The sequence below is a fragment of the Notothenia rossii genome (assembly GCF_949606895.1).
Source record: "Notothenia rossii genome assembly, chromosome: 10".
Lineage (NCBI taxonomy): Eukaryota > Metazoa > Chordata > Actinopteri > Perciformes > Nototheniidae > Notothenia > Notothenia rossii.
Genome location: NC_136908.1, coordinates 52,193,780 through 52,211,121, shown reverse-complemented (window position 1 = coordinate 52,211,121; position 17,342 = coordinate 52,193,780).

Here is a 17,342-nt window from a genome sequence, read left to right as displayed (position 1 = left end):
AGAAGGAGGCCATTGAACAGACAAGATCTGACTTTTAATAATAAATACAAAAAATCATGCTAACACACCGGTCTGAGCTCAGTCTGTGTGTTTAATTGTGTGTCTGCATGTTTCAGAAGGCGAGGAAACCATCCGCTGCCGGAGTATCGTCTTCTGTAACTACAGATAGCACCTGGACTTTGTTGAACAGAACATTTACATATCAAACACCCCCCCCCCCGCCTGTTGTTGTGCCCTGCATGGACAGAAAAGAAGGGCATTTCCTCGAGGAAAAAATATATAAACTAAACAAGGAAGTGAAAAGAGTTATAATGGAGGCGGGTGAACTGTGTGGGTCTCCGTTTACTGATAAACACACCGGGCCTTTGTAGTGTTACAATACACCTGGGAACAAGCACACAAACAGGAAAGTTTTCAGTGGAATTTCACATGGTTTTTTTGGGGAGAAAAGATAGAGGCAGAGGGGAGAAAGATGGTGTAAAAGGGGGGAGATAGATGGGGAGGGGAAGCGAAAGCCGAGCATACACTTGACACTCAGCTAATGGTAAATCTTCAGCTTTATACTGTAATTTACTGCAGAGCCTTCGGGCCAAACTGCCTTTGAAGTGCTCCGAAATGTCAAATCAATTATTACTTAAATGAAAAAAAAAGAATTCAATTTACGCGTTTCATGATAATCGGTAACATTTCATGATAGAAAAAAAAAGCAAAGCAATTTGAGACGATTTGAGCCCCGGCTTCATTTTGTCTGTGCAATTCTTTTTTATTCATCATACTCAGATATGCTGATTGGAATATAAAGTTGTTGATGATTGCGTCTTTCTTCGTCTTCTCCTTTCTTGTGTCATCATGATCGCAGAGTAAGGAAAATCAATTTGCCAGTATAATACTCTTCATCAATTGGAGTGTGTGTGTGTGTGTGTGTGTGTGTGTGTGTGTGTGTGTGTGTGTGTGGTGTGTGTGTGTGTGTGTGTGTGTGTGTGTGTGTGTGTGTGTGTGTGTGTGTGTGTGTGTGTGTGTGTGTGTGTGTGTGTGTGTGTGTGTGTTAGGGAGAGTAGCATGGAACAATATGGCTTCTTCATGATTCATTACGTTCTAATGTCGCTGCGTGAATAAAGACGTTGCAGGCCCGCTGAATTACACACGCCCTCACACTAATGGCTCTGTAAAATAGGCCAGACCAGTGTGCATGCAGCCCCCCTATCACACACACTCACACAAACTCTTTGTTCGTGGACAGGTAAAGCAGACAACCATGAAGTCGACGACATGCTGCCGATGACAATAACTGCGGGAGCGTCTGCATCAGCGAACTGTGGCTTGTTTCGTCTGCCTCTGCCTGTAAATTAAAATTAGCTTTTCGTGATCACTATTTAGGAGATTCAACGAGAGGGGTTAAAAGGCCAGCTCACTGAAATACAAAAAAGTTCCCTTTAAATGATATGTAGTCAGGCAGATTAGGTTTTGAGATATGTTCGATCCCAATATAATGGAGGTGCGTTTTATTTCTGTCCCTCAAAGAGCTAATAAATGACCTTTGAAAATCTCAGCAACAGAAACAGTTTTCCAGAGGCATGAGTGCCCGATAAATTCAAAGTCAAATATCTTAAAGCTTCGGTAAATGAAACCAAATCCATCTGACTAATACAATACCATTCCATCTTTTGTGTTTGTGATCGTAGCCCTTTAAATGGATGACATTGGTGAGCCAAATTAAAACATAAAAATTCTCAGGACAAAACACAATCCAGGACTTGTAACATACAGTATACCATGAGCCCAGAAAATAAAGGGTGGAAATATTACCAAAACATTTGAGGTTCAAGAGTTAAGTCACCTTATGTCATGCCCAATGTATAAATAGCTCAGATATAGGATATGTGTCTACACATTTCAATTGTCCTTCATCGTCCCGTTGTCCCTAAATACGGATGCAGTTCTAAACACGTGGTTAACGTTCTGAGTTCAAAGTAAACTACTTGTTTAAGTCAAGGAAAAGATCAATGTTTGGGTGGAAATAAGACATGTGTTACCTTAATATAGTTAGGTACATCAGTTAAGGATTCATAGATAATAACAAAAATTGACTTTAGTTTTACAATGGCCTGAACTTGGGTGAAAACTAATGTGTTTGTTTGACCAATCCAACCATCTCCATTCTACTACACACGTGGGCTTCTTTGCTTATTAGACTTTGTCACCTGACATCAGGAGCACTTTCTCTGAGCGTCTTATATTGCTGCGCCGTTAAAAAAAAAAAAACATGCGTAGTGATAACACACAAAACTAATTGAGAAATGTGCAAATTATTCATACGACATATGAATAATAATAACATATGCAGGATGGAGTAAAGACACAAAAGTTCCCCTTGGAAAATCCATCATATTAGAGACAGGCAACATCACCAAGCCAAATCTACTAACTCTTAATAAAAGCTAACTATCAGGCACATATTATTGTATTGCAGGAAGGCGCCTAAGTAGACAGTCTCAGTGACTCCTGGCCTGAGTCAGCTGTAGTCTGGGTAGGGTAGGGTAAAGGGGGGGGGGGGGGGGGGGGCAAAAAGGCAGTACAATAAGTGGGTAAGGAGAGAGAAAAGAGGGAAAAGGGCCGACAGACACACTGCCAGGCACCCACATCTCTTTCTCCCTCTGTTCCCTCCCTTTGTGTACCGTGTGGAATAACATACCTTTTCTTCCCCCCCCCCTCCCCCCCTCTCTGTGAAGCGATCAGGGCCCCTGATAGTGATGGCGATTACAAAAACCACAGGAGCAGCCACCCCACCAAAACAAAGTGTTTTTCCGCGCCTGTTTTTTCAGCGCCTGGCGCCACCCGGAGTATTGTAAACAATAAACATGTGCTGCGGCGTGCACACATCATCACAGGTACAGTGTGGCATTGTGAGCAATACGTGGTGCATTCAGGAGCAGAGCGTGCAGGGATGAGTGACAGCTATAAGTCTGCGCACTTCCTGTGAACTTCTCATCAACTGTGCACACACACGGGCGGCCTGTGCAAAGTTTGGCTTTCCCATCGCTTACCAACTTCACCTGTCCTTTGTCTGAGTCTTTTTAAAGACTTTCCTTCAACATATAAGCGTGCATGTGGTGGCTTTTGCTGAATCGAGTGTTTAAAAAGCGTTCTTTACCTCTGCGCAGCCTCCCTATCTTTATATCTGCCATGGCCGGCTCGCAGCCCCGGCTTGCGTCGAAGCAGTTCTGCTAAACGGTGGACTCGTAGCAAATTGACTATTACTTCAAAGTGGCCTGTGATTATGTCCCTGAGTGATTAGAGGGGCTGTTAAGAGGGAGCCACTTGAGCATTGCCAGTGAACCCATGAAGGAATGCCGGCTCGGTGCCGACCGGCAAGGGAAAACGCCGCCGGAGACGCACACATCCCAGAAAGGCAACGACCATGCAGCGCTGCAGAACTCAGGGTGGAGGAGCAGGAAAGACAGAAAAGGGAAGAGAACATTTAGTTGGAGCTGCAAAAGAAAGAAGCATGGTAAAGTCAACAAAAGATGCCATGAGGGATGAGAGGAAAGCGAACCCTACCTAACAGAAAGCTCAGTCTTAACCAAGAAGTCAAGACTTGTCTGGCTTGCTAATTGCTATCTTTGCTTTCTAAATTGTATTTTGAAATGACAAATGTAAACACAAAACAGTAGCAAATGTCAGTGACTTCAGTTTTAAGATGTTTACTGCAATATTGGTGATCACAAATCAGTGGTGCAATGTAACTAAGTACACTGTAAGTCCAATGATGAGGTACTTGTTTTCTTTTGAATGCCTCCTTAAACTGAGATCTTTATGCATTACAGCAGCTCCATTTGCAACATCCACAAGACAAGACTGACTTACAATCTCTGAGGACAATATGTTCAAGACTTCTGGAATAAGTAAATGTAATGTTGTGATGTGTAGACGTACACGTACGCAGTTCACTCAGGGCAGCACAATCATTAGCTAAGCACACCAGGGGACAAGACCTCCAAACACTTCCATTACATTCCAATTGTTACCACATTTACAAACTTTTCAGCACCAAACTGTTCTTGTTTGCCTTTTTTCCCTTCATCTCCACATCAAACAGACAATAGAGACAGAGGAAGAGGAGGGGGGATGAAAGAATGGGAGAGAGAGACTGGCAGAAGAGAGACCCGGGGAGCGAGGCCCGTTTAAATGGGAATAATAAGCTTCTATCTCAGGCAATTAAGTCTGCATTTGATACTTATCTCAGAGCAGAGGTCCACTGTGCCATCTAAAGAAAATGTTTGCGTTTGAAAAACTCCATCACATAAACAAGATAAGCAGGAGAACACGTTAGCGTGCCGCCTGTCGGACCAAACCTCGGCTTTGTTCTTGGAGGATACGTTTCTCTGAGGCAGGTTTACTGGACCATATGCTGCTGGTTCCAGAAAGACAGAAAACGGTAAGGTGGGAAGTTCAGACTTCACCGCGGCCAAGTTGGGTTTTCTTTTGAGTAGTTGAAGAAGAGTAGTTTAAGATCCTTTACTTCGGCAAAAGTACTTGTACAACACTGTAAAAATACTCAGTTACTAGTAAAGGAACCTGTATCAGAATTTCAAAGACATTATTGATGTTTTGGTTATATGCACAACAACTAGAGTTATCGAAAATCTTCCAACGATGCAAAATATAAAATACTTAAGGCATCAAAAAGAATTATAGTGCAAAAATAAATAAACTAGTTTAAAGTATTGGTGCAAGTAAAACTGAAATAAGTCAACGTTATACATGTAAAATGGAGTAACTTTTAGATATTGCATTTTAGTGAATATATTTCAATACAAATCTGGTCACGACTATGGTGATGTCAACTATTCAACTGTTTAACCTTGTGCAAAATGAACATTTGTCAAATTAATTCAACTATTGTGATTAAGAACAATTTCCATGTTCTTGCTACATCAGGCTAATAATAGAAAATATAACAAGCGTATAATAATCATGTATATATTAAGGTGAAACTTTAAAATGCACAACTTGGCAACAGCATTTCTTTATATATAAAATTAAATAAGCTACTCTCTAACCAGCTGCAACATTAAAGTGATGAACATTTCTCCATCAATAATAATGAAATAACAACCCATTAGATTATCATGTGACCCCCATGTCTGCAACCAGTGATTAACATGCTGTTAAAACAATGATTATTTGTATTCTAGACATCAAAGAATAAGTTCACTTTCAACCAGAATCTTGTCAATAAAAACATTAATAATCAGGAAAACTCATCATCTTAAAGACTGCATCTTAATCTTCAGTTAATACAAATATATACAGATTTCAGAAAATAAAGTAATTATTTCCCAATCATACAAAACACAACAAATCAAATGACTGAACAAGCAGCAGACAAAGGGTTTGATGTTTGTAGATAATGGTTGTTATCAGTGCAGACACCAAGACGAGAACCTGAACGTCTGTACATTCCTGTCAGTTTTTCTTCATGCATCAGCGGCGTCAACAGCAGGTCACATCTCCAGCTTCAATGTCCGCTGTCACAGGAAACACCCTGAATCCTGAAGAACAGCATTACACACATTCATACCCACAGTACAGGCAGGGACACAAGGGCAACATGCACTCAGGTTAATGTTGTGGTACTGACTGTATGTGGATTAAATGTGGATTTTCTCTGTAGCTTAAACACTTAAAAATAGAGTTAGGGTAATATTTTAATTGTCAGTCCTTTGGGCTATACGTCAAATATTCACTGGCTTCAGCTTCTAAAATATGAGGATTTTATGCTTTTGGTATTTGGACACAGCAAGAAATGTGTAGACGCCCTCATGGGCTTTGAGAATTATTTTAATATTTTGTGTTTTTTTAATTGATTGATGGCTAAAATAATCATCCGATTTATTAATTCATATTGGCAGCATTAATGTTCCAATCAATTTATTATTAAGTAGTTCAGAAAGTTACTAAAACGTATATAAATCACTATGCTCTTTACAAAATGTATAAAAACTCTCCAATGCATATTTACATTGAAATATGTCAAAAATTACTCAAAATCAAATAAAAATATTTAAAAACCATTAAATAAATAAGGAAAAATAACTATTACATTGCAAAATGGAAATGTACACATTTTAATGTAAAAGAACTGTTCCTCTTTTTCCTTTATTACTTTAAATAGCTGTTATTATTATTAGTAGCAGCCGCAATGGTTTAATATAATTAGTTTTTGTTTGTGTCCAAAGTTTCAAGTTTTCTGGTCTTTTTGAAAAACATTTTGAATTGGGTAAAAAAGATATTTAGATGTTACATGTCTTCTTTTATTTTTAAACATGTAAATATGATTATCTCAGGCCCTGCCATCATGCAGTGTGATATACTGTAAGTGATCGGTAGCTGCTGGTTTCAGCTGCTTCTCTCTCGGAGTGTGTGGAGGTGTAATGTGGCCTGAAGTGGACTCTGCTTTTTCCTATGTTTTTCTCCAGGTCGGGACATGGAGGCCCCTCTGACGCTCAGAGCCAACGCCACCTCGAGGTCACGACCCCGGCCAGAGGTCATGGGGTCGGGTCAATCAGAGGGGAATGTTATCCAAAGCATCACAGTTTATTTGTTTAATTTTTCTTCAAACCCCGGTGTCTGCCTCTGATCAAGATGACGGTGGATTACTCGAAGAGGAGGAGAGAAAATTGAAGGAGAGAGAGAGAGCCTACTGCTTCAAATTAGGTTGGAATAATAATCCAGCGTTACCTCGACTAAACATCGTACTTTAAACTTATTGTCAAAAGTTAAATAAGCTTTACAAACCACAAAAACAGAGTGGGCTCTGCAGCCGAGGGAGGCTTCGATTCACATGAAGGTCACTCCAAGTGTCAGGAATATTTCTCCCTTTTCAAACCACTTTTCTATTTTCTCGCTCATTCAGTCTGCTAAAGCACTTACACTCAGACAAGTGTCCGATTCATAAACACTGATCTGATCTTAGGCTCCAAATGAAAAGCTCAGAGAAAGATGAGCCGTGCAGGATTTCACAGAATATTAAACTTTTTCTTTATGTCTTTAGGAGGGTTTTTGATTACACGCTGCCAACTTTACCTCGACATCCCAGAAGACAGGTCAGGCATGTTTCTTACCTTTTTATTTCTTTTAGCACGTTTTTCTAAGAAGTGGTGTTTCATTTGTGTTTTTATCAGGCAGATTATACCTTTGCCTTGTCAAAAACATATTATTGAACTGCACCTAAGTGGTAGTAGGTGCACCTGCACCTTTTACACAAACCTGTGATCCAAATATGTCAACAGTTTTTATGATTTATCAGATTGAGAACAATTATTCCTTATTTGTTAATACAATGTATCAAGTTACTGATATAACTTCCTGTAAATGCGGAAAGATGTATTTTGAGAAAAGAAAGGATCAGAGGCAGATGTTGTATTTATCCTCCTCTAAAAAGTTGTACTTAAGTTAAATTATTAACAAAGTAAAAGTACATGTTAGGCCCTTTTATATATCCATTAAACCTTATGTTGTTGTGCAGTAAGAATATTTCAAGATACTCTTTAAATGTGTTCTGAAATTGCAGTTGTATGTTAAAACAAAAACGGAGATTTTGGAAGTGTCATGAAAGTTGACTTGTGTTGAAAATTGTTTATGTTGTTGGATATTGTTTTTTTTACTTTTAATAAGAAAAAAAAACGGTTCATTTTAAACTAAATTTATCAAAAGATAATTTGTACGTATAAACTTAACATTTTAGAAAACCTGTAATACAAAAGAAGCATCTTAATGCAAGTTATCAAATGAGGAAGTGTCAAAGTGAAATCTATTACTCTTTTACCATATTCACCTGTAGTGTCTTTCTTTAAACTGTACGTACAAGATATTTTTGTTATATACACAAAAGGACTGTGATTACTGATTGTGTATAAAGCTACAGTACAAAAATGTTTCTCTCTTAGGCACCCCGTTGTCACTTTAACCTAACCAGTAATTTTTTTAACTTCAGAGAGAAAAGCTTCTGATGGCATGAACTCTAGGTGGCCCGCCAACAAAACCTCTGAGTGACTTTTCACCCCCTCGACGCTGAAGGTAACGCAACAATGCGCTTAATTTGCTGTGTGAGTACCTGTGTACCTGTGTGTGTGTGTGTGTGTGTGTGTGTGTGTGTGTGTGTGTGTGTGTGTGTGTGTGTGTGTGTGTGTGTGTGTGTGTGTGTGTGTGTGTGTGTGTGTGTGTGTGTGTGTGTGTGTGTGTGTGTGTGTGTGTGTGTGTGTGTGTGTGTGTGTGAGTGTGTGTGTGTGTGTGTGTGTGTGTGTGTGTGTGTACAGCTAAAGACCAAACAGTGCGGCGCCAGTAGTCTGCCCTTCCCTTGAGAACGTAACGGATGAGTGCCATCGGAAAGAGAGACCAACGTGAGGGGGAGGAGGGGGGAGGGTTGCTTAATATCAGTGCCAGGAAGGAAGGAAGCAGGTAAAGGCATCAGGTGAGGTGGTGATGCTGCTTTGTCTTCACCAAAATGGCATGGAAATAAGTGAAAATATGTGTGTTAATCTGACTCAGGCTGACTAACAACACTTACTCACCAGCAGGGTTCCAATTACCAAATACCTGTTCAAATAGGTAATCAGTAACCAAATCTAAGTAACACTTGATATGCTGTATCACTGTCTGGAAATTGATTAACTCCAAATATGTTAGCGTTTTCATTTGTTATTAAACCTTAATGAGATTTGTTGGAGGATCCAATTGTGATTAGGCATGTCCTTTGGATAACCCCAATATCAAATGCAATGCCAATAAATACAAAGAAATATCAATAAAATGGGTTTAATTTTAGAGTATTAAGAAAACAGAACAGTGTTTATTTTGTATTAGCTAATAATCTCACTCTGTAAATTAACTAATGCTGTCAGATTAATGTAGTGCAGTAAAAAGCTTAATACTGGCTTCCAAAATATAGATGGGTGGAAGTATAGAGTAGCATAACATTTAACTACTCAGGTAAAGTTATCCTCCACCACAGTTGGATCCCAATTTGAGATGTTCCCTCAAATCGGGAAACATCTGCTCAGAAATTAATATATTCCCCAGAAAAATGTCATCTTTAATCCGTTTTGTGTCTCGTGAAGTAAACTCATTTTTGTTTTACCTGTGTTGATTTAGTTTAATTTTATTTATGCAAATCTTTCCTTTTTAAAACCTGAATTCCTCTTATGTGGGAGTTTTGATCCAATCAAAAATGAATCTTTGACATCTTACAAGAGAACGTCCAGCACTTCTAAATGAATTCACTTTTTACATTTCTACCAAAAAGGCCCTCCATATGATAATCCTACTGTGCAATGCCCTCCAAATACTCATTTTAATCTGTACAGGAGGGAAATGGATGTATGAGAGAATATGAAAATAGGATGAGCTCCAAAGCCCCCTATGCTTACTCCTTCAGAAATACATTCTGCTGTGGTCAGCACAATCCTAACGGCAAAAACATTTACCCACAATCCTGCTGGCCTCCCTCGACCGGGTTCCACTGCACTTCATTCCATTTTAAATCAGAGGTTTTCATGTCATGTTTTAAAAACAAAAGAACCATAACCGGCCGAGTTCAATCTCAAGGTGGGTGGGTGGGGGAAACGTGTTGAAGGAGCCAAAAATGACTGAAACTCTATCTGGTGTCTTCGTTTTCATTGACTCAAGACTGAATTTTAAACACTTCTTATACAATAACTAGTTAGACAAATAGAAAAATATTGGAGAGAAAATATTTTCGCCTGATCGTGTACATTTGACATAAAAAGAGGACAAACTCTGCAGTGTTTTCCACGGGGGTTAAAGTTTAATCCGTTTCATAACGCTTTATAACTTGGTCTATAAACTGGATTTTAAAGGGGGGGTTGAATAACTTCTCATTTGGTGTCCTCCCCCTTTCTCAAAGCTACGTACGCCTGTCAATAAAATGTTTGCCACTTTGATGGAAGAAGAATATAAGTCAAACCTTTCTGATTCAAACACACAACCCTAATAAAAACAAAAGCGCAGTTCAGACGTCTCTAGCCTTCCAGCCAGCCACTTTAAGGTTATTATAGGCTATAAATACGCTGGTTACCAGGGCTAGAAAGTCAACGCTGTTTGCCCTCGTTAAGACACATAATTACCTCATTTACATCTCGTTTCCTCCCCAAAAATTGGAAGCCATTATGCGCCTCCGCACTCTGCTCCCCCCTCTCCGCTAACGATTAGCCCCATCATCCAATCAGCTTCCGAGCTGCGCTATGGGAGGAAACGCTCCCATGAGTTTGTCTGAGACGGGAGGCTGACAGAAGCCGACCAAGAAAAGGCTCGTGGGAGATGAGATGCTCAGACAGGAAGTGCAAGTAAAGGCCATTTCCCGTGCAGAAAGTCTCATTGGAACCTACAGAGACTGAAACGTCAGTTCAAACAGGTCTTATATTGTCCTGACTTCGTTTTTGAAAGGTTTTACAAGCCAGATTGATACCAATGCCACATTTTGTTGCACATAGTTATGCATCTGTATAATTCATATTTTCTAGGTTTCATGGAGCACTTGTTTCGCTCATAAATGCAAATGTTGTCTCTATTCTCAGCTAGCTTAGCATTAATGCTAAGTCTGTTCAAAGTTAACAAACTATTTTACTAGCTCCTTTAAAGGTCTCCTATTATACTCTTTTTCATCAATATATTATTGGTCTCAGATATATACAAAACATGTCTCTGAAGTGTTTGTCTGAAATACCAAACAGATCATTGCAGCATCCCATAATCCCCTCTGTTTCAGCCCTGTTTCAAAAGTGCTGATTATCTCTTTTACTTTAGATGAAAATAAGGAGCCACTCCCCACGCCCCTCTGAGAGATATTTGGTTATAAAAACAAAATGGTGCTCTAGGAGGAGATTCAGGTGATAAGGTTACAACCCAGTCTCACAAAAAAACGTGTAATAACTACGTTGGTCCACAACTTGGGACGTAGTATTTCTACAAAAACGCCTCTGAAATTGTAAGATCCCTACGTTTTTTTTCACAATTAATTCCAATGGCTGGCGTCTATGTCAGGTGATCTTCAAATTTCTCCCTGCAGAAAAAAAAAACATGGCCGACATTCGTTTTATTCTCGGTAGAAAATACCTTTTTTAAAGTTAGTTTGGCCATTAAAATGCGTTTTGATGTCATTTGATGCAAGAAATATGAGTTGTTATTTCAGATTATGTCTGCAGTGGATGCACATGATCTTTAGTTTACTTCATGAAATTGTGTCCATTCAACGTTTTCATAGTTACCAAGGTGGTTGCTAGGGACCAGAGGGGACACATGTTAATGTAAAAGACATGAAAAAGTGGATTTTGCATAATAGGTGACCTTTAAAGCTTATTTAATCAAATTAGAACAATAATAGCTACTTTACGTGATACAATATGACAGACTTCAGTCTTTGCTTTAGTTCTAACTTGATTTGAATGAACTCTCACTACAGTAGGCTATACAAGAAGTTACATATTTAGATTTAAAACACATGGATCCTCAGTACAAAATGTGTCTGTGTCAGCTTCATACCAGAGATATCAGGATGGATATCAGCCTTCATGAACCAGCAGTAACCTTTCGGGCTCAGGATGGCGACACTCAAACACAAAAACTTTCATATTTAAGGACACTGCAGACAAAACACCACGACGTGGAGCGTGCAGGGAGAGATATATTTGTCAGAGGACTAAATAATCTGTAGAGGAGATCTGAGAGGCTTCATTCCTCACATGGTTGACAGCTTTCAGCCTCTGTCTGCCTCCAACATCAACAAAAAACAACAACGTAAGATGGAGGCTGCTTCCCTCTTCTTTCTTATCCCTCTCTCAATGCTTTCCTCCTTTTGCTGTTGCCTCCTTTCTCTTCGTTACTCCTTCGTTCTCCCTCCTACAAACTATCTTTACAGGCTTATTGTTAAATTGTGTGTGTGTGTGTGTGTGTGTGTGTGTGTGTGTGTGTGTGTGTGTGTGTGTGTGTGTGTGTGTGTGTGTGTGTGTGTGTGTGTGTGTGTGTGTGTGTGTGTGTGTGTGTGTGTGTGTGTGTGTGTGTGTGTGTGTGTGTGTGTGTGTTATAACAGTATTACAGCAGTTGTGTATGAAAACAGCAGATAAGAGCGCAGGATGATGAAATGTGAAGCAACAACACATGACCCAGCTTAAAGATCTCTGATAAACACAAACACGCTCTATGCTGTGACCACACACACACACACACACACACACACACACACACACACACACACACACACACACACACACACGTCTGAATACAAGTGTACACACACAAGGTATACATACATTTTAACAGATAAATACACACAAGCTAGCTTGAAGCACACACATTTACCAGTGGAAAACGTACCCTGCATTTAGGATGTTTTGTGTGTATCTCTGCGAGTGAATGTGTGTGTGTGTGAATTGATGTTTCTTTAGGGCTTTAGAAAAATACATCTTAACATGCATAGTAGGAGGATGTGCTTCAATCATTCACGTTTTATTTTCATTTGTATATTTTCTAAAATATTTAATATGCTTCAAAAGCTTTCTCCTTTAGGCACGTGCACAGTCTAAAGGATTTTCAAGGGGGTGTGTATTCTGGTTCAATGGTATTATGCGTCGACAACCATACGCTTTATTTTTTAATTAAAAAAGCAGCATTACAAATAAAAGTACTACATAAAAATGTAACTTCAGTAAAGGTAGAGAAGTGGTACGAGAAACATGTATTTCATAATAGGTCAAAGTACTTGTTATGTGGAATAGTTCTTTTAAAAGTGACTCAAAATTCTGAATACGTGTGAGTGTGTGAGTTTAGGCATTTGGATATTATGACGTCATTTTATTAGGCCTTTTATCTCGCCTATACTTCCTCTAAAGAAAATCTCATGTGGAGTTTGTTTTGTGTCACATACAGATGGAGTATTAAGTAATGACTAATACAAGTTGGAAATGGAACGACGATGACAGAAGCACCATCGAGCATCGACACAAGAGTTTAAGGTATTTACTGCACAAAAAGAGTTCTCAAAATTGTATTCTCAGAATCAGAAATAGGGTTATCGTCAAGTAGTTTTACACATACAAGGAATTGGCGCATACGTAAACACAGTAAGATAAAGTAAGTTGTAAATAAAAATAACTATTAGATTAGATTAAAAATAGAAAATATATACATCTGGAGTTATGGAAGCCCATATCCGCCACTTGAAAAAAACAAAATCCCCATGAAAAGTCATAATTATGAGATAAAAAAGTCGAAATTATGAGATAAAAAGTCATAATTATGAGATAAAAAGTCATGAAAATGAGATAAAAAGTCATAATTATGAGATAAGAAGTGCGCATGCACTGCAGTGGCGCTGTCTTCAAAGGTCCCTTCATCACCTTGCTGCTCTCCACCATGCAAACGGCATTTAGTCCTAAATAAGGTAACTATTACAGGTGACTTTTGTAAATGTTAGATGTTACATATAGCCTATATTGCAGCTAAACTACAAAAATGCAGTTCATAGCTTTGACATTACCTGTTATGAACTATAATATATATGTCTATAGTTTTGTGGTAACGTTCACGGGTTAGAATTAGGCTAGCAACTCACAGCAGCAGTATGCCTACACTATTGTCATTAGTGGCGTGAACGTTACCACAAAACTATAGGCATGCGCACTTCTTATCTCATAATTATGACTTTTTATCTCATTATTATGACTTTTTATCTCATTATGACTTTTTATCTCATAATTAGGACTTTTTATCTCATTATTATGACTTTTTATCTCATTATTTTGACTTTCTTATCTCATTATTTCGACTTTCTTATCTCATATAATCATTGACTTTTCATGGAGATTTTAATTTTTTTAAGTGGTGGAAATGGGCTTCCATAGGCTTCCATATGGAGTCTCTATAAAGTACACAATAAAATAAAATGTACAGAATAGGTAAGAATTTACGATAATAAACCAACCTAAAAACTAAAATAAATATTTAAAATAAATATAAATGTGTGAAAAGTTAGTACAATAAGAATAAAACAAATTCAATTGAAATATGTTATGTTTGTGTGCCGGACCCACACACATTAAGTTAAGACTTATTAATTTCACAGTTTCTAAATCAGGTTTTCATTTAGCTTGTTTCAATCCGTCTGCCGTTTTTCTCTTTAAAGGCTTCCGTGCATTTGTATGTTGTTATTTTTTTTACACAAATTTTCCATTCACACTTTTCTAGAGGTTGACCTCAAACTAGATCAGTTTGTTATCAGCGCTTTTATCAAAACAGTTTAAATCCTGCTTGCCTTTTGTCTCCTCTCTTCATGTCTGTATCACAGTGAGGAAAACACACACACACACACACACACACACACACACACACACACACACACACACACACACACACACACACACACACACACACACACCAATCACTGGCTAGTTCTCTATCAGATGTGGACTTGATCATGGTGCCATATAGAGGGTCTCCAATGAATTCCCTCACACTCAGCCATTCGGTCTGATAACGGGGGCTCGGGCGGAAAGGAGGAAGTTGAGGGACAGATATGTTTTTTTCCGGATGGGCAGGTATGGTTTTGGCCACGCTCCGTTACTCCGGGATACCTCCGTGATTGGCCTGGATGCCAGGTTGCCTCCTCCACTGACAGATTATTCATATCACCTAGTTAGGTTTCATGAAGCAATTATATGTCTTCACACTCCGCCAGCTCTGGGAATGGCAGACTATAGAGACACACACTATATGGCCTCTGATGCTGGGAAACGCCTGTCACTGAGGAAGAGGATGGTGGCTAGTTGGGGGCATCAGTGTAAGGTATTTTCATTATGAATAAATGCCTGTTTTAATTCTCTTCATCAAAGTTTCCTGTAACATGCTAGTAATTGAAACTAAGGAGATGTTGTACTTGCTGCTTCACTATGTCTTGTAGTGTAGTGTTTTTAGTACATTAGGGAGGGGTCTCTTTTATAATCACATGACTTTAGTTCTCAGCTAATTGCAGATATTTTTGTTTTTCCCTATGCCCTTTAGGGATATGTTGTCCATGTTGGCTTAAAGCTGCGGTTTAAAGTTCCTACTTAACATTGGAAGTTTTCTGTAGTTGAGAAAACAGGGTCCATTCCTTTTGGAGTTATTCTGTATCAGCATGTCCCAACTTTTTATTAGAACTATATGCTGACAGCAATGACTTACAATTCTGAACCACATACTTTTTGTTGTTTGTTTTTATGGCTTCAAATTCCATCAAATGAAAATATTCTGAATCTCTTAACATCATTTCGATAACGTATATCAGCCGAATTCAGCCTATCATATACCTATAGCCACCAGATGGTTAGCTTAGCATAAAGACTGGAAGCAGTGGAAAATAACTACAAAATCAACCAGAACGTCTAGGGTTTAACCCTGGTACATCCGAGTCACAGAAACTTCCCTGAGCCTCTGCTGGTTTCTTAAGAACCTGAAGTCATGACAAGACGTCCATTCCCAGAACTATTCAAGTTAACAAAGCCCAACTTGCTTATATAGACCATTAATAAAACAAGTTTGAGTTTACAATTGCTGCAACGACGTTCATGCAACCGCCTAGCGTTCATGCATTAACACAAACACAACCGTACAAACACTTGACCTCTCTGCCAAATTCTACCAAGTGGGGAAAAACTGGCCGCCCAAGGGTGGGGAAATATGTGTGGCCTGTCCATCAGAGCGAGCTGATAATATAAATCTAAACCAAATAAACCTTTCAGAAACATAATCAGAAATCCTTTATTCGTCTCACAGCGGTAACATTTTCAGCGTTAAAACAACAAAGGGAAAAGTATAAAGAGTACATTTACATAGAAAAAGAATGCTGATTTGTCAAAAACATTACTCTCAACTCAGCCAGTTTCAAGTTTCTGGACAAAAATAAACTTCAACGCCCTGTAAACGCCTTTAAATTACTCATGAAATACTACTGAAACCTTAAAAGTCACAACTTGCCTTTGTGTTTCAGCATTAGGATAAAAGTGATTCAACAGTATTGGCTCTGATTACTCAACATCCACAGCAGAAATCAGTGGAGCCTGACTACCTCTAAAAACAGAATCTAGCGATGCTGAAAGACGGGGCTGCATCGTCAGGAGCGCCACGCACGCAGTGTCGCTTCCAGCTAAATAACCTGAAAATGAACTCAACACACGCTTAAACTTGAGGTGTTTGACAACCAGTGTGTGACATCATCGGAATACTCAGGTGGCAGGTTTTGGCAACAAACATCCATTAAACAGAATCAGAAACCTTGTATATGTTCCACAAATGTACATCAGCTCAGTGCAGATAAAAGAACAAAAAAGATGAGTAGAATAACTTAAAACTGAAATAAAGAAGCAATCACATGTTAATAAAATAAAAATAAAACCAAATAAGTACACAACCAGGGTAAAAGATCAGTATCAGAATTATACAAATGAAAGTAGCAACTAGTTTTAAGATTAATAAATGGTCAAAAAGAAAGTGTATATATAGGTGTGAGGTCTTTCTCCCTTCTTTTCACACACACACACACACACACACACACACACACACACACACACACACACACACACACACACACACACACACACACACACACACACACACACACACTCACACTCAACTGTGCACAGCCCCAGTTCTCACACCATCAGCTGTGACCTGGTTAGCTTTAAGCCGCTGTTTGAGCCTGGCCCTTAGTTGAGGTTGGCTGCTCAGACAGGGCAATAGTTTGCACTTACACACACCTACCCACATAGAAGCACACGCACACAGAAACACACACACTGGCCACTGTGGCTAATTGAATGGCCAGGGCAATAGGTCCAGGTCTTTATGCTCATGGAGAGGAGCCATGAATATCTCTGTTTCATTTGGACTTGCACACTGAGGCGATGGGAAAAGTCGAAAAAAGTGTGGGAACCAACAGCTCCAGGATCTGAATATGCAACAGACAGAAACATGTCACCTGCATTGCTACAAAATACCTGATATTGGTTAAAAAAAAAAAATCTGAACTAGTTATTTCAGATGTAATTATTGAGCTGTGTCTGTGTGTAGGTACGATATGTTCTATTGGGATATACAAAGGTTGATAGGAGAAATGTCTTTTGGAGGAGAATCTTGTTTAATTTATTACATTATCAAATTGATGTTTTTATTATAAATATTAATGTATATTAGAAAAAAATAGCACTTTATTTCAGAGAGGTCAATATTTAGGCACGGCAAGTATATTTATATTGTAAAATGTACATTGCACATGTATTCCACTTGTGAAAAAC